Raw genomic sequence first — 14,089 nt, 5'->3', positions numbered from 1 at the left:
GACGTAAAAAGCTTGCAGCACCTGGTATTTCTAGGAGGTCTCCCATCCAAGTACTGACCAGGCCCTGCCCCGTTTAGCTTCCGAGATCTGACGAGATCGGGCGCATTCAGGACGGTGTGGCCACAAGCCGAAAGGCCTGGCTGCATGATGTCTCCTAAAGGTTGGCGGGTATTGACGGAACTTCCAGCAAAAAAAAAAAAAATGGATGGAAAAATATCAGTGCAGCAAAGGGTGTTGACAGTAGCTGGGTACGTGTACAATACTTCAATTATATCTCCTCCAGACAGATAGATAGTATTAAGAGCTACGATAAAGTTACCCAGGAGACGTATAAGCTTGCAGCACAAGGTATTTCCAGGAGGTCTCACATTCATGTACTGACCAGGTCCTGCCCCGTTTAGCTTCCGAGATCTGACGAGATCGGGCGCGTTCAGGATGGTGTGGCCGCAAGCCGAGATGCCTGGCTGCATGATGTCTCTTAAAGGCTGGCGGGTATTGACGAAACTGCCAGCAAAAAAAAAAAAGAAAAATAGAGGGAAATATACCAGTGCAGCAAAGGGTGTTGAAAGTAGCCGGGTACGTGTACAATTCTTCAATTATATCTCCTGGAGACAGAAAGAGAGTATTAAGAGCTACGATGAAGTTACCCAGGAGACGTAAAAAGCTTGCAGCACCTGGTATTTCCAGGAGGTCACACATCCAAGTACTGACCAGGCCCTGCCCCGTTTAGCTTCCGAAATCTGATATGATCGAGCGCGTTCAGGACGGTGTGACTACAAGCCAAGAGGCCTGGCTGCATGATGTCTCTTAAAGGCTGGCGGATATTGACGGAACTTCCAGCAAAAAAATAAAATAAAAAGAAAAATGGAGGGAAAAATATCAGTGCAGCAAAGGGTGTTGAAAGTAGCCTAGTACGTGTACAATTCTTCAATTATATCTCCTCCAGACAGAAAGAGAGTATTAAGAGCTACGATGAAGTTACCCAGGAGACGTAAAAGGCTTGCAGCACCTGGTATTTCTAGGAGGTCTCCCATCCAACTACTGACCAGGCCCTGCCCCGTTTAGCTTCCGAGATCTGACGAGATCGGGCGCATTCAGGACGGTGTGGCCACAAGCCGAAAGGCCTGGCTGCATGATGTCTCTTAAAGGTTGGCGGGTATTGACGGAACTTCCAGCAAAAAAAAAAAAGATAAATAGAAAAAAGAAAAATGGATGGAAAAATATCAGTGCAGCAAAGGGTGTTGACAGTAGCTGGATACGTGTACAATACTTCAATTATATCTCCTCCAGACAGAGAGAGAGTATTAAGAGCTACGATAAAGTTACCCAGGAGACGTAAAAGCTTGCAGCACTAGGTATTTCCAGGAGGTCTCACTTTCATGTACTGACCAGGTCCTGCCGCGTTTAGCTTCCGAGATCTGACGAGATCGGGTGCGTTCAGGATGGTGTGGCCGCAAGCCGAGATGCCTGGCTGCATGATGTCTCTTAGAGGCTGGCGGGTATTGACGGAACTGCCAGCAAAAAAAAAAAGAAAAATAGAGGGAAATATACCAGTGCAGCAAAGGGTGTTGAAAGTAGCCGGGTACGTGTACAATTCTTCAATTATATCTCCTGGAGACAGAAAGAGAGTATTAAGAGCTACGATGAAGTTACCCAGGAGACGTAAAAAGCTTGCAGCACCTGGTATTTCTAGGAGGTCTCCCATCCGAGTACTGACCAGGCCCTGCCCCGTTTAGCTTCGGAGATCTGACGAGATCGGGCGCATTCAGGACGGTGTGGCCACAAGCCGAAAGGCCTGGCTGCATGATGTCTCCTAAAGGTTGGCGGGTATTGACGGAACTTCCAGCAAAAAAAAAAAGAAAAAAGAAAAATGGAGGGAAAAATATCAGTGCAGCAAAGGGTTTTGAAAGTAGCCGGGTACGTGTACAATTCTTCAATAATATCTCCTACAGACTGAAAGAGAGTATTAAGAGCTATGATGAAGTTACCCAGGAGACGTAAAAAGCTTGCAGCACCTGGTATTTCCAGGAGGTCTCCCATCCAAGTACTGACGAGGCCCTGCCCCGTTTAGCTTCCGAGATCTGACGAGATCGGGCGTGTTCAGGACGGTGTGGCCGGAAGCCAAGAGGCCGGGCTGCATGATGTCTCTTAAAGGCTGGCGGGTATTGACGGAACTTCCAGCAAAAAATAAAAAATTAATAAATAGAAAAATGGAGGGAAAAATATCAGTGCAGGAAAGGGTGTTGAAAGTAGCCGGGTACGTGTACAATTCTTCAATTATATCTCCTGGAGACAGAAAGAGAGTATAAAGAGCTACGATGAAGTTACCCAGGAGACGTAAAAGGCTTGCAGCACCTGGTATTTCTAGGAGGTCTCCCATCCAAGTACTGACCAGGCTCTGCCCCGTTTAGCTTCCGAGATCTGACGAGATCAGGCGCATTCAGGACGGTGTGGCCGCAAGCCGAGAGGCCTGGCTGCATGATGTCTCTTAAAGGTTGGCGGGTATTGACGGAACTTCCAGCAAAAAAAAAAAAAAAAAAGAAAAATGGATGGAAAAATATCAATGCAGCAAAGGGTGTTGACAGTAGCTGGGTACGTGTACAATACTTCAATTATATCTCCTCCAGACAGATAGAGAGTATTAAGAGCTACGATAAAGTTACCCAGGAGACGTAAAAGCTTGCAGCACCAGGTATTTCCAGGAGGTCTCACATTCATGTACTGATCAGGTCCTGCCCCGTTTAGCTTCCGAGATCTGACGAGATCGGGCGCGTTCAGGATGGTGTGGCCGCAAGCCGAGATGCCTGGCTGCATGATGTCTCTTAAAGGCTGGCGGGTATTGACGGAATTTCCAGCAAAAAAAAAAAATAGAAAAATGGAGGGAAAAATATCAGTGCAGGAAAGGGTGTTGAAAGTAGCCGGGTACGTGTTTAATTCTTCAATTCTATCTTATGGAGACAGAAAGAGAGTATTAAGAGCTACGATGAAGTTACCCAGGAGACGTAAAAAGCTTGCAGCACCTGGTATTTCTAGGAGGTCTCCCATCCAAGTACTGACCAGGCCCTGCCCCGTTTAGCTTCCGAGATCTGACGAGATCGGGCGCATTCAGGACGGTGTGGCCACAAGCCGAAAGGCCTGGCTGCATGATGTCTCTTAAAGGTTGGCGGGTATTGACGGAACTTCCAGCAAAAAAAAAAAAAAAAAAAAATAGAAAAATGGAGGGAAAAATATCAGTGCAGGAAAGGGTGTTGAAAGTAGCCGGGTACGTGTACAATTCTTCAATTATATCTCCTGCAGACTGAAAGAGAGTATTAAGAGCTACGATAAAGTTACCCAGGAGACGTAAAAGCTTGCAGCACCTGGTATTTCCAGGAGGTCTCACATTCAAGTACTGACCAGGTCCTGCCCCGTTTAGCTTCCGAGATCTGACGATATCATGCGCGTTCAGGACGGTGTGGCCGAAAGCCGAGAGGCCCGGCTGCATGATGTCTCTTTAAGGCTGGCGGGTATTGATGGAACTTCCAGCAAAAAAAAAAAGAAAAAAGAAAAATGGAGGGAAGAATATCAGTGCAGCAAAGGGTTTTGAAAGTAGCCGGGTACGTGTACAATTCTTCAATAATATCTCCTACAGACTGAAAGAGAGTATTAAGAGCTATGATGAAGTTACCCAGGAGACGTAAAAAGCTTGCAGCACCTGGTATTTCCAGGAGGTCACCCATCCAAGTACTGACCAGGCCCTGCCCCGTTAGCTCCCGAGATCTTACGAGATCGGGCGCGTTCAGGACGGTGTGGCCGCAAGCCAAGAGGCCTGGCTGCATGATGTCTCTTAAAGGCTGGCGGGTATTGACGGAACTTCCAGCAAAAAAAAAAAAAAAAAATGGAAAATGGAGGGAAAAATATCAGTGCAGCAAAGGCTGTTGAAAGTAGCCGGGTACGTGTACAATACTTCAATTATATCTCCTCCAGACAGATAGAGAGTATTAAGAGCTACGATGAAGTTTCCCAGGAGACGTAAAAAGCTTGCAGCACCAGGTATTTCCAGGAGGTCTTCCATCCAAGTACTGACCAGGCCCTGCCCCATTTAGCTTCCGAGATCTGACGAGATCAGGCGTGTTCAGGACGGTGTGGTCGCAAGCCAAGAGGCCTGGCTGCATGATGTCTCTTAAAGGCTGGCGGGTATTGACGGAACTTCCAGCAAAAAATAAAAAATAAATAAATAGAAAAATGGAGGGAAAAATATCAGTGCAGGACAGGGTGTTGAAAGTAGCCGGGTACATGTACAATTCTTCAATTATATCTCCTCCAGACTGAATGAGAGTATTAAGAGCTACGCTGAAGTTACCCAGGAGATGTAAAAGGCTTGCAGCACCTGGTATTTCCAGGAGGTCACCCATCCAATTACTGACCAGGCCCTGCCCAGTTTTTCTTCCGAGATCTGACGAGATCTTGCGTCTTCAGGACGGTGTGGCCTCAAGCCAAGAGGCCTGGCTGCATGATGTCTCTTAAAGGCTGGAGGGTATTGATGGAACTTCCAGCAAAAAACAAAAGAAAAAAGAAAAATGGAGGGAAAAATATCAGTGCAGCAAAGCGTGTTGAAGGTTGCCGGGTACGTGTACAATCCTTCAATTATATCTCCTCCAGACAGATAGAGAGTATTAAGAGCTACGATAAAATTACCCAGGAGACGTAAAAGCTTGCAGCACCAGGTATTTCCAGGAGGTCTCACATTCAAGTACTGACCAGGTCCTGCCCCATTTAGCTTCCGCGATCTGACGAGATCGGGCGCGTTCAGGACGGTGTGGCCGCAAGCCGAGATGTCTGGCTGCATGATGTCTCTTAAAGGTTGGCGGGTATTGACGGAATTTCCAGCAAAAAAAAAAAAAAAAAAAAAATAGAAAAATGGAGGGAAAAATATCAGTGCAGGAAAGGGTGTTGAAAGTAGCCGGGTACGTGTACAATTCTTCAATTATGTCTTCTCCAGACAGAAAGAGAGTATTAAGAGCTACGATGAAGTTCCCCTGGAGACGTAAAAAGCTTGCAGCACCTGGTATTTCCAGGAGATCTCCCATCGAAGTACTGACCAGGCCCTGCCCCGTTTAGTTTCCGAGATCTGACGAGATCGGGCGCGTTCAGGACTTTGTTTCCGCAAGCCGAGAGGCCTGGCTGCATGATGTCTCTTAAAGGTTGGCGGGTATTGACGGAACTTCCAGCAAAAAAAAAATAAAGAAAAATGGATGGAAAAATATCAGTGCAGCAAAGGGTGTTGAAAGTAGCCGGGTACATGTACAATTCTTCAATTATATCTCCTGCAGACTGAAAGAGAGTATTAAGAGCTACGATGAAGTTACCCAGGAGACGTAAAAAGCTTGCAGCACCTGGTATTTCTAGGAGGTCTCCCATCAAAGTACTGACCAGGACCTGCCCCGTTTTGCTTCCGAGATCTGACGAGATCGGGCGCGTTCAGGACGGTGTGGCCTCAAGCCAAGAGGCCTGGCTGCATGATGTCTCTTAAAGGCTGGAGGGTATTGACGGAACTTCCAGCAAAATAAAAAAGAAAAAAGAAAAATGGAGGGAAAAATATCAGTGCAGCAAAGGGTGTTGAAAGTAGCCGGGTACGTGTAGAATTCTTCATTAATATCTCCTCCATACTGAAAGAGAGTACTAAGAGCTACGATGAAGTTACCCAGGAGACGAAAAAGCTTGCTGCACCTGGTATTTCCAGGAGGTCACCCATCCAAGTACTGACCAGGCCCTGCCCCGTTTAGCTTCCGAGATCTGACGAGATCGGGCGCATTCAGGACTTTGTGTCCGCAAGCCAAGAGGCCTGGCTGCATGATGTCTCTTAAAGGCTGGTGGGTATTGACGGAACTTCCAGCAAAAAAAAAAAAAAAAAAAAAAAAAATGGAGGGAAAAATATCAGTGCAGCAAAAAGGGTGTTGAAAGTAGCCGGGTACGTGTACAATACTTCAATTATATCTCCTCCAGACAGAAAGAGAGTATTAAGAGCTACGATGAACTCACCTAAAGGATTATTAGGAACACCATACTAATACTGTGTTTGACCCCCTTTCGCCTTCAGAACTGCTTTAATTCTACGTGGCATTGATTCAACAAGGTGCTGAAAGCATTCTTTAGAAATGTTGGCCCATATTGATAGGATAGCATCTTGCAGTTGATGGAGATTTGTGGGATGCACATCCAGGGCACGAAGCTCCCGTTCCACCACATCCCAAAGATGCTCTATTGGGTTGAGATCTGGTGACTGTGGGGGCCAGTTTAGTACAGTGAACTCATTGTCATGTTCGAGAAACCAATTTGAAATGATTCGACCTTTGTGACATGGTGCATTATCCTGCTGGAAGTAGCCATCAGAGGATGGGTACATGGTGGTCAAAAAGGGATGGACATGGTCAGAAACAATGCTCAGGTAGGCCGTAGCATTTAAACGATGCCCAATTGGCACTAAGGGGCCTAAAGTGTGCCAAGAAGACATCCCCCACACCATTACACCACCACCACCAGCCTGCACAGTGGTAACAAGACATGATGGATCCATGTTCTCATTCTGTTTACGCCAAATTCTGACTCTACCATCTGAATGTCTCACCTCTTTTTCCTATTTGTAGTGGAGATGAGTGGTACCCAGTGGGGTCTTCTGCTGTTGTAGCCCATCCGCCTCAAGGTTGTACGTGTTGTGGCATCACAAATGCTTTGCTGCATACCTCGGTTGTAGCGAGTGGTTATTTCAGTCAAAGTTGCTCTTCTATCAGCTTGAATCGAGTCGGCCCATTCTCCTCTGAGCTCTAGCATCAACAAGGCATTTTCGCCCACAGGACTGCCGCATACTGGATGTTTTTCCCTTTTCACACCATTCTTTGTAAACCCTAGAAATGGTTGTGCGTGAAAATCCCAGTAACTGAGCAGATTGTGAAATACTCAGACCGGCCCGTCTGGCACCAACAACCATGCCACGCTCAAAATTGCTTAAATCACCTTTCATTCCCATTCAGACATTCAGTTTGGAGTTCAGGAGATTGTCTTGACCAGGACCACACCCCTAAATGCATTGAAGCAACTGCCATGTGATTGGTTGATTAGATCATTGCATTAATGTGAAATTGAACAGGTGTTCCTAATAATCCTTTAGGTGAGTGTATATGTATGTATGTGTATGTATGTCCAATTGCTTTGACAATACAAATGAAATGAATTGAGAGAGAGAGAGAGAGAGAGAGAGAGAGAGAGGGAGGAATATGAGCTCCTAAAAAACATTTGTTTTTATACATAAGCGGATTTAATTTGTGATTTACAAATGAATATATAGCACTATAAACATACACAGAAGACATGGAATAGAAATTCAGAAGAAAAAGTATTCAAAAAATAATAATTTTAAGAGAAACACAAAAAGAAGAAAGCAGAGGGACAGTTCAGGAAGAAAAGTCAGAAAAGAAAAGCTGAAGACAAGAATTGGAGGTAAGAGACAAATAATTAAACAAAAAAATATGTATTAATAAAATAAATAAGCATTCTCAGTAGTTGACTCAGCCAATGTAAATGCAGAGCTCCGATTTGAATAGAGTGACAGTAGGAGAGAGCCCAACTGCCACTGAGACTGATACAAATCTATCGAACAGCAGTCTGACTGCAGAGCTGCCCTTTGAAATCCGATACCCTGAAGACATTCGCTCTGCACAGGCTAAGAAGGACTACAAACAAGCTGTGATGAGAGCATCTCCTGAGACCCTCATCCTAGACTACACCGGTAAAGGAGAAAACAGGGTCAAGAACAATCTACTGTTCTACAGCGCCTTTCACAAAACCCTGTGCCAGACATACCCCAATAACAACAAGAGTGGCATTAGCAGAGGCAGGCAGATCTCAGTGCTGGTAGAGAAAGACACAGACAGTGTGATGCTCACTTTTAATGTATACCACAACGGGACCATCATGGTGCAGGGCAGCGAGAGCAGCCTGGACCAATTAGCTCTCGGCTTCCACACCTCAAAGCAGCAGACTGAGGTAGAGAAACAAGAGCCAGAGCCGGCCACCCTGCAGTCTGCCCCCAGCCACACGGAGCCAGACAGTGCCCCATCTCCCACAGACTGCCCCCCTGTCTCCCCAAAACTCTCCAGCAACATTAAAACACTAAAGGAATGCCTATCAGTGCTGGAGCTGGAGTTTGCGGAGTTCAGGGAGCAGACCTTGAGCACCCTGGCCCAGACCTCCTTGTGCGATCAGCTCCGGGATGAGATGCACAGACTAAAGATGCAGCACAAGGCTGAGATCCATGAGCTGAGAGCAGCAGTGAGAGACCTGGAGGAGCAGAGCCAAACCCTGAGGACGGAGCTGCGCAGAGCGAGGGAGGAGCTGACCAGGACACCCCAGCACAGCCAGCTAAGGAGCCTGCAGAGCCAGCTGGAGGAGCTAAGAGAGGAGCTACACATCACTGGAGCACAGAGACTGCACTGCACTGACCCCACAACACCTCCAACCCCTGACGCACCCACTGATCCACCCACACTCCCCACCACTCCTGACACACCCACTATCACCAGACCTGCCACTAATACACAACCCCCTGAAACGCCACTCCCCCAAAACACACCCGCTGCCCCCACCACTCCCGACGCAAACCCGGAGTGGCAGGTCAACGCAGAGGTGGTCATTCTGAGCGAATCCAATGGGAAGTTCCTGGTTGAGAGGCGCCTCTTCCCTGGGCGAAAAGTGAAAAAGCTTTGGTGCTCCACAGCACAGAGAGCCCTGGAGCTGCTCTCCAAGAGGAGGCTTTGCCAAGTCAAACACATCCTCATCCACACCGGCACTAACGACCTGAGTGCCCGCAGGGGCGATGTGGCCTCAGCCCTGAGACAGGTAGCAACGAAAGCCACAGAGGAATTCCCAACTGCCAAAATTTCCATCTCCACACTGCTGCCCCGCACAGACGTGCCCCTGCACATCATCCAGGCCATCAACGCAGAAGTGTCCCGAAGATGTGCCCTCCTCCCCAACGTCCACCTGGCACACCACTGAGACATCCAGCCACATCACCTGTATGACCACGTCCACCTCAACAAGACGGGTGTGAGGATCATCTCAAAGGTCCTCAAGGACACAACCCTGGGCCGAAACCCCACACACCCCCACCTCGAGACCAGGAGCAAACCCCCCAGCCCCCGGCCACATCCCCAGCCACCGGCTCCACCCCAGCCCCAGCCCCTGAGACCCCGCGGCCCCATTCCCCACCCCCCCATCCCCAGAGGGCCCGTCCAGCACAGCAGAGCGGACAGCCGGGGACCAGCACAGCCACACAGCCACGCAGCAGCGGCTTCCAGAGCCTGGAGGCCCGATGCTGCCCAGCTGGCCCAGATAAGGCAACTCCTCAGTGTCATCTGTACCACACTGCTGAGTTAACTGAGCCTCAACACACATATATATGGTTGTGGAGATGGAGAGTAAGAAAAAATGTGATTTAATTATTCTGATATTTTGATGCAAAGATAAAATCTGTGAGTGATTATTATGTATATCCATATATAATTATTAATAGTAATATAATATCAGTTGTAGACCACAAATTAAACTTTCTTATGTAGAAGAGACAAGTATAATAAAATATATTAACATGTCCTTTAAAATAAGCAGTTGGAATATGCAGGGTTTACGCTCCTCAACTTTTGGAATGAAGAGCACAGGCCCTGAACTGATCAACACTGTAAATAGTTCAGATGTTTTCATTCTTGTAGAGACTTGGTGCTGTGCAGATATGTCTATACACTGGATGGATACAATGGATACAGGGAGCTGATTGTGCCCTCCTATAAAAAACCCAAAGTCAGGTGTGGCAGGGCCTCGTGGGGGATTATCGTGTGGTACAGGGAGGAGCTCCGAGCAGCCCTATGCCCAGTACAGAGAGGAGACACACACCTGTGGATGAAAATCAGAAAAGACACCCTACAAAATAACACAGATATATACCTATGTGCAATTTATATGCCACCCGCAGACTCCCCCTACTATAATGAGGAAGGCTTTCATGAGCTTCAAAACGAAATCTGCCACTTCCAGACCCTGGGCTCTGTACTGCTGTGTGGCGATCTCAATGCCAGGACTGGCAGAGAGATGGACTACATCAATACAGAGGGGAACACACACCTGTTCGGAGACTCCCCGCTGTGCCACACACACACCTCCACACTGACACAGCCACGACAGCGTGGTAAACAAGAGCAGGAAGCAGGTAGTGCGCCTATGTAAAAGCCTGGGTCTATATATCATCAATGGCAGGACCAGGGGGTACTCTCTGGGGAGATTCACATACTGCTCGGCTCTGGGCAGCAGTGTGGTGGACTACGCCATAACTGACCTGGACCCACAAGCCAACAATGCGTTTATAGTCAGACAACAATCTCCACTATCAGACCACAGCCAAATAACACTTTACCTAAAAAGATCAGCGCAGCCACAAGTCAGAGCCAAACTTCCCACAAAACTGGTCTCCCTGCCACCCAGTTAGAGATGGTCAGAGCCCAGCACAGAGAACTACACAAGAGCCCTGAATAGTGATGAGATTGAAAACATGTTAGACAGATATCAATCCTCACACTATCAAATAAACCAAAACGGAATAAACTCAGCCACCAAAACACTGAATGAAATATTTGAGAGACTGGCTTTAAAATCAAACATTAAAACAATTAAAAACCAAAATATGAAATCGTCTAAAAGAAAAAAAGAACAGTGGTGTGACCAGGAGTGTGAAACTTCTAGGAAACACCTGAGACATCTCTCCAACACTAAACACAGAGAGCCCGACAACCAGGAGGCTCGCCTCAGCTACTGCCAGGCCCTGCGGCACTACAAGCAACTCCTCAGTAAGAAAAAAGACCACTATATGGGCAGAATAAATACCCCAAAAACAAAAAATGAAATACCAATTCAAAATGGAGAAATCTGGAAAACACACTTTGAAAAACTTTACCAAAATGTTGAAAACAATCCAAAGCCAGAACAGGTTAAAATATTAAAAAACCTAAATAAATTGGAAGAAATCATTAAGAATAACCAAAATCCCTTAGATAACCCATTTACAATACAGGAACTAAAACATCAACTCAAAATCCTCAAACCCAGGAAAGCCAGCGGCCCCGACAGCATCAGCCCTGAGATGCTGAAGCACAGCAGCCCGCAGCTGCAGGAGGCTCTGCTCAAACTCTTTAACCTGGTGCTGAGAGCCGGGTGTTTCCCTGAGGTCGGGAATCAAGGATTGATCACCCCGATTTTTAAAAGTGGAGACAAATTAGACCCCAATAACTACTGGGGCAGCTGTGTGAGCAGTAACCTGGGGAAGGTGTTCTGCAGTATCATCAACGCCCAGATACTGGCCTTCCTTACCAAGCACAGTGTCCTGAATAAGAGTCAGATTGGCTTCCTACCAAAACACAGCACAACCGATCATATTTACACTCTACACACCCTCATAAATAAATATACCCAAAACAATAAAGGAAAAATATTTGCCTGTTTTGTAGACTTTAGAAAGGCATTTGACTCAATCTGGCACAAGGGATTATTTTATAAACTTCTACAGAGTGGTGTAGGGGGTAAAGTTTATGACATCATTAAATCAATGTATTCTGAAAACAAATGCGGAGTTCAAATTGGCAACTCAAGAACAGAGTTCTTCACTCAGGGGCGGGGAGTGAGACAGGGCTGCAGTCTGAGTCCAACACTGTTCAACATCTACATCATCGAGTTGGCCACAGTGTTGGAGCAGTCTGACGCCCGCAGCCTAACTCTCCATGACACAGAGATCAAGTTCCTGCTCTATGCAGACGACCTGGTGCTGCTGTCGCCCACAGAGCAGGGGCTTCAGCAGAACCTGGCGCTGCTAGAGCAGTACTGTCAGAAATGGGCCCTGGCAGTCAATCTGGACAAGACCAGAGTTATGGTTTTCCAGAAAAAAGCCCCATCTCAGGGAAACAGGTACCGCTTCACTCTGGGCAGCACTGGATTAGAGCACTGCACCAGATACAACTACCTTGGCCTGACCATCAGTGCGTCAGGGAGCTTCAGCCTGGCTATAAACGCATTAAAAGACAAGGCACGCCGGGCATTTTATGCCATAAAGACACAATTTGGGAAAACAACAATACCAATAACTATTTGGATTAAAATATTAAACTCCATCATCCAACCAATCCTGCTATATGGGAGCGAAGTGTGGGGTCCCCTCATGAACCTCAATAACAGCAATTGGGACAAAAGCCCCATGGAAATATTCCACCTAGAATTTAATAAAAACATCTTACACGTACACAGAAACGCCCCCACGGCTCTGAGGCTCACAGAGCCCGAACACACAATGAGCAAAACAACAACAATTGGGAAAATTGACATGTACCTGAAAAGCAAATACACAAAAGATTAGAGACACGAATTAGAATTACAAAACAAATTGGAATGCTACCGGGCCCTGAATAGAAACATTACATTGGCTGAATACTTAAAAATCCAAAATATAAAAGAGAGACAAAATCTAACTAAATACAGGCTCAGTGACCACAGCCTCGCCATTGAAAAAGGCCGCTACAGAAAATTCTGGGTTGCCAGAGAAGAGCGGCTGTGCAGCCAGTGTGACCTAGGGGAGGTCGAAACACAGGCGCATTTCCTGCTGTCCTGCCCTAAATACACAAAAATCAGGGAGACATACTTTAAAATATTAAAAATGCATATCCCTGAGTTCAGCATGATCCCCGATTGCTGCAAACTCCCCGTCCTGCTGGGAGAGGAGGAGCGCACTGCCTTCTTAGCAGCGCAATATGTATCCACCTGCCACAGCCTGCGAGACAGTGTGTAGACACCAGCCTGTGGCACTCCATTTGCAAAACAAAATAAAAACAGTGATTTTTCTGATGTCATGACACAAATTTTGATACAAACAACAAATATGGTTTATATCCTACTTAATTTTATTTCAATGTGTACTATATTTGTTCCACTGAATCTTGTATTGCAATGTTTTGTCTTGATTGATAGAACATTTGTATCTGCTTTGGCAATATTGTGATAGATCATGCCAATAAAGCACCTTTGAATTGAATTGAAATGAATTGACAGACAGACAGACACACGCACACACACACACACACACACACACACACACACACACACACAGAGCCAGCCAGCCAGACAGCCAGCCAGCTCAGCCATGACATCACGAGCCTCTCTCAGCTGACTGCTATGACATCACAGAGCACGTACATTCCGTTGCTTGCCGTCTGTCAACCACTCAGTCACTGCCAGCCAGACTGGCTGGCTGGCTGGATGGGGGGGCTGCTTGCTGCTGCTGCGTACCTTAGCAAGCTTATTTGCTTGACCGGCCTTCCTACTCCTCTGCCCACATGCCCACCTATGCCCGATCTGCTGTTCACCTGGATCACAGCTCCGCCCCAACAAGGCAGAGCCCCCCAAGAATGGTACAAACTCACCCACGTTCCCCTCCACAGAAAGCTTTAGCCCAAAATAAGGGACACATTCTGCCCAATATGTCAGCGCCAACCACAGCCTGAGGGACACAGTGACACACGAGCACCGGCTGTAAATATAATGTAAATACTCGTTTGTAATGCATGTCATTGTATTTCAAAAAAGGAATCTGGAAATGGTATACCTATTTTCTTTATTTGTATGTATTAAAGATCACATTTTATTACATTTTCTTTTTCTGTACTTCATTACATCTTATTGTGATTCATAATTCTATTATTTATTTTCCGTGTATATGTATGTATGTATGTATTGTGACAAACCAAGGGGCAGGGTCATACATGGCAGATATGTCAGGCCAGGTCTGCTGCAAGGTGTGTACTCTAGGGTAGAATACCGACCCTAGGCAACTACACTCCCCAGAAACCCTCAGGCAGCCATTCTAGCACCTAATGTGGTCACTTGGTGTTACTTCCTCAATTATTCACCAGGTATATAAGGCGGGCCTGAGAGAGAGAGAAGTGAGAGACAATAGGGTGAGTTATCTGGAAAACAGAGGTAGCTCATAAGGAGAAAGCCAAGACTTATTTATTCCAGACTT

At 46.6% G+C, this 14,089-nt stretch overlaps 3 non-coding genes and 15 pseudogenes across 3 annotated transcripts; all 18 read right to left on the bottom strand.

The window, feature by feature from the left end:
* Positions 1–9: 9 nt before the first annotated feature.
* Positions 10–128, bottom strand: LOC136726696 (5S ribosomal RNA). The gene has a single exon (XR_010808225.1). It is a non-coding gene; the product is annotated as a 5S ribosomal RNA (ribosomal RNA).
* A 205-nt stretch (positions 129–333) lies between these two features.
* Positions 334–452, bottom strand: LOC136726523 (uncharacterized; annotated as a pseudogene).
* Positions 453–662: 210 nt separating this feature from the next.
* Positions 663–781, bottom strand: LOC136726467 (uncharacterized; annotated as a pseudogene).
* A 216-nt stretch (positions 782–997) lies between these two features.
* On the bottom strand, positions 998–1,116 carry LOC136726912 (5S ribosomal RNA). The gene has a single exon (XR_010808289.1). It is a non-coding gene; the product is annotated as a 5S ribosomal RNA (ribosomal RNA).
* A 224-nt stretch (positions 1,117–1,340) lies between these two features.
* Positions 1,341–1,459, bottom strand: LOC136726688 (uncharacterized; annotated as a pseudogene).
* Positions 1,460–1,668: 209 nt separating this feature from the next.
* On the bottom strand, positions 1,669–1,787 carry LOC136727081 (uncharacterized; annotated as a pseudogene).
* Positions 1,788–2,003: 216 nt separating this feature from the next.
* On the bottom strand, positions 2,004–2,122 carry LOC136727185 (uncharacterized; annotated as a pseudogene).
* A 221-nt stretch (positions 2,123–2,343) lies between these two features.
* Positions 2,344–2,462, bottom strand: LOC136727047 (uncharacterized; annotated as a pseudogene).
* Positions 2,463–2,677: 215 nt separating this feature from the next.
* LOC136727262 (uncharacterized) lies at positions 2,678–2,796 on the bottom strand (annotated as a pseudogene).
* Positions 2,797–3,008: 212 nt separating this feature from the next.
* On the bottom strand, positions 3,009–3,127 carry LOC136726684 (5S ribosomal RNA). The gene has a single exon (XR_010808224.1). It is a non-coding gene; the product is annotated as a 5S ribosomal RNA (ribosomal RNA).
* Positions 3,128–3,347: 220 nt separating this feature from the next.
* On the bottom strand, positions 3,348–3,466 carry LOC136726825 (uncharacterized; annotated as a pseudogene).
* A 216-nt stretch (positions 3,467–3,682) lies between these two features.
* Positions 3,683–3,800, bottom strand: LOC136727102 (uncharacterized; annotated as a pseudogene).
* Positions 3,801–4,017: 217 nt separating this feature from the next.
* On the bottom strand, positions 4,018–4,136 carry LOC136727179 (uncharacterized; annotated as a pseudogene).
* Positions 4,137–4,357: 221 nt separating this feature from the next.
* Positions 4,358–4,476, bottom strand: LOC136726607 (uncharacterized; annotated as a pseudogene).
* A 215-nt stretch (positions 4,477–4,691) lies between these two features.
* Positions 4,692–4,810, bottom strand: LOC136726493 (uncharacterized; annotated as a pseudogene).
* A 222-nt stretch (positions 4,811–5,032) lies between these two features.
* LOC136726769 (uncharacterized) lies at positions 5,033–5,151 on the bottom strand (annotated as a pseudogene).
* Positions 5,152–5,363: 212 nt separating this feature from the next.
* On the bottom strand, positions 5,364–5,482 carry LOC136727278 (uncharacterized; annotated as a pseudogene).
* A 215-nt stretch (positions 5,483–5,697) lies between these two features.
* LOC136726530 (uncharacterized) lies at positions 5,698–5,816 on the bottom strand (annotated as a pseudogene).
* Positions 5,817–14,089: the final 8,273 nt, after the last annotated feature.

Source organism: Amia ocellicauda, unplaced genomic scaffold (assembly GCF_036373705.1).
Source record: "Amia ocellicauda isolate fAmiCal2 unplaced genomic scaffold, fAmiCal2.hap1 HAP1_SCAFFOLD_26, whole genome shotgun sequence".
Classification (NCBI taxonomy): Eukaryota; Metazoa; Chordata; class Actinopteri; order Amiiformes; family Amiidae; genus Amia; species Amia ocellicauda.
The sequence above is the reverse complement of the archived record's forward strand: the minus strand, read 5'-3'. Positions and strand labels throughout refer to the sequence as shown.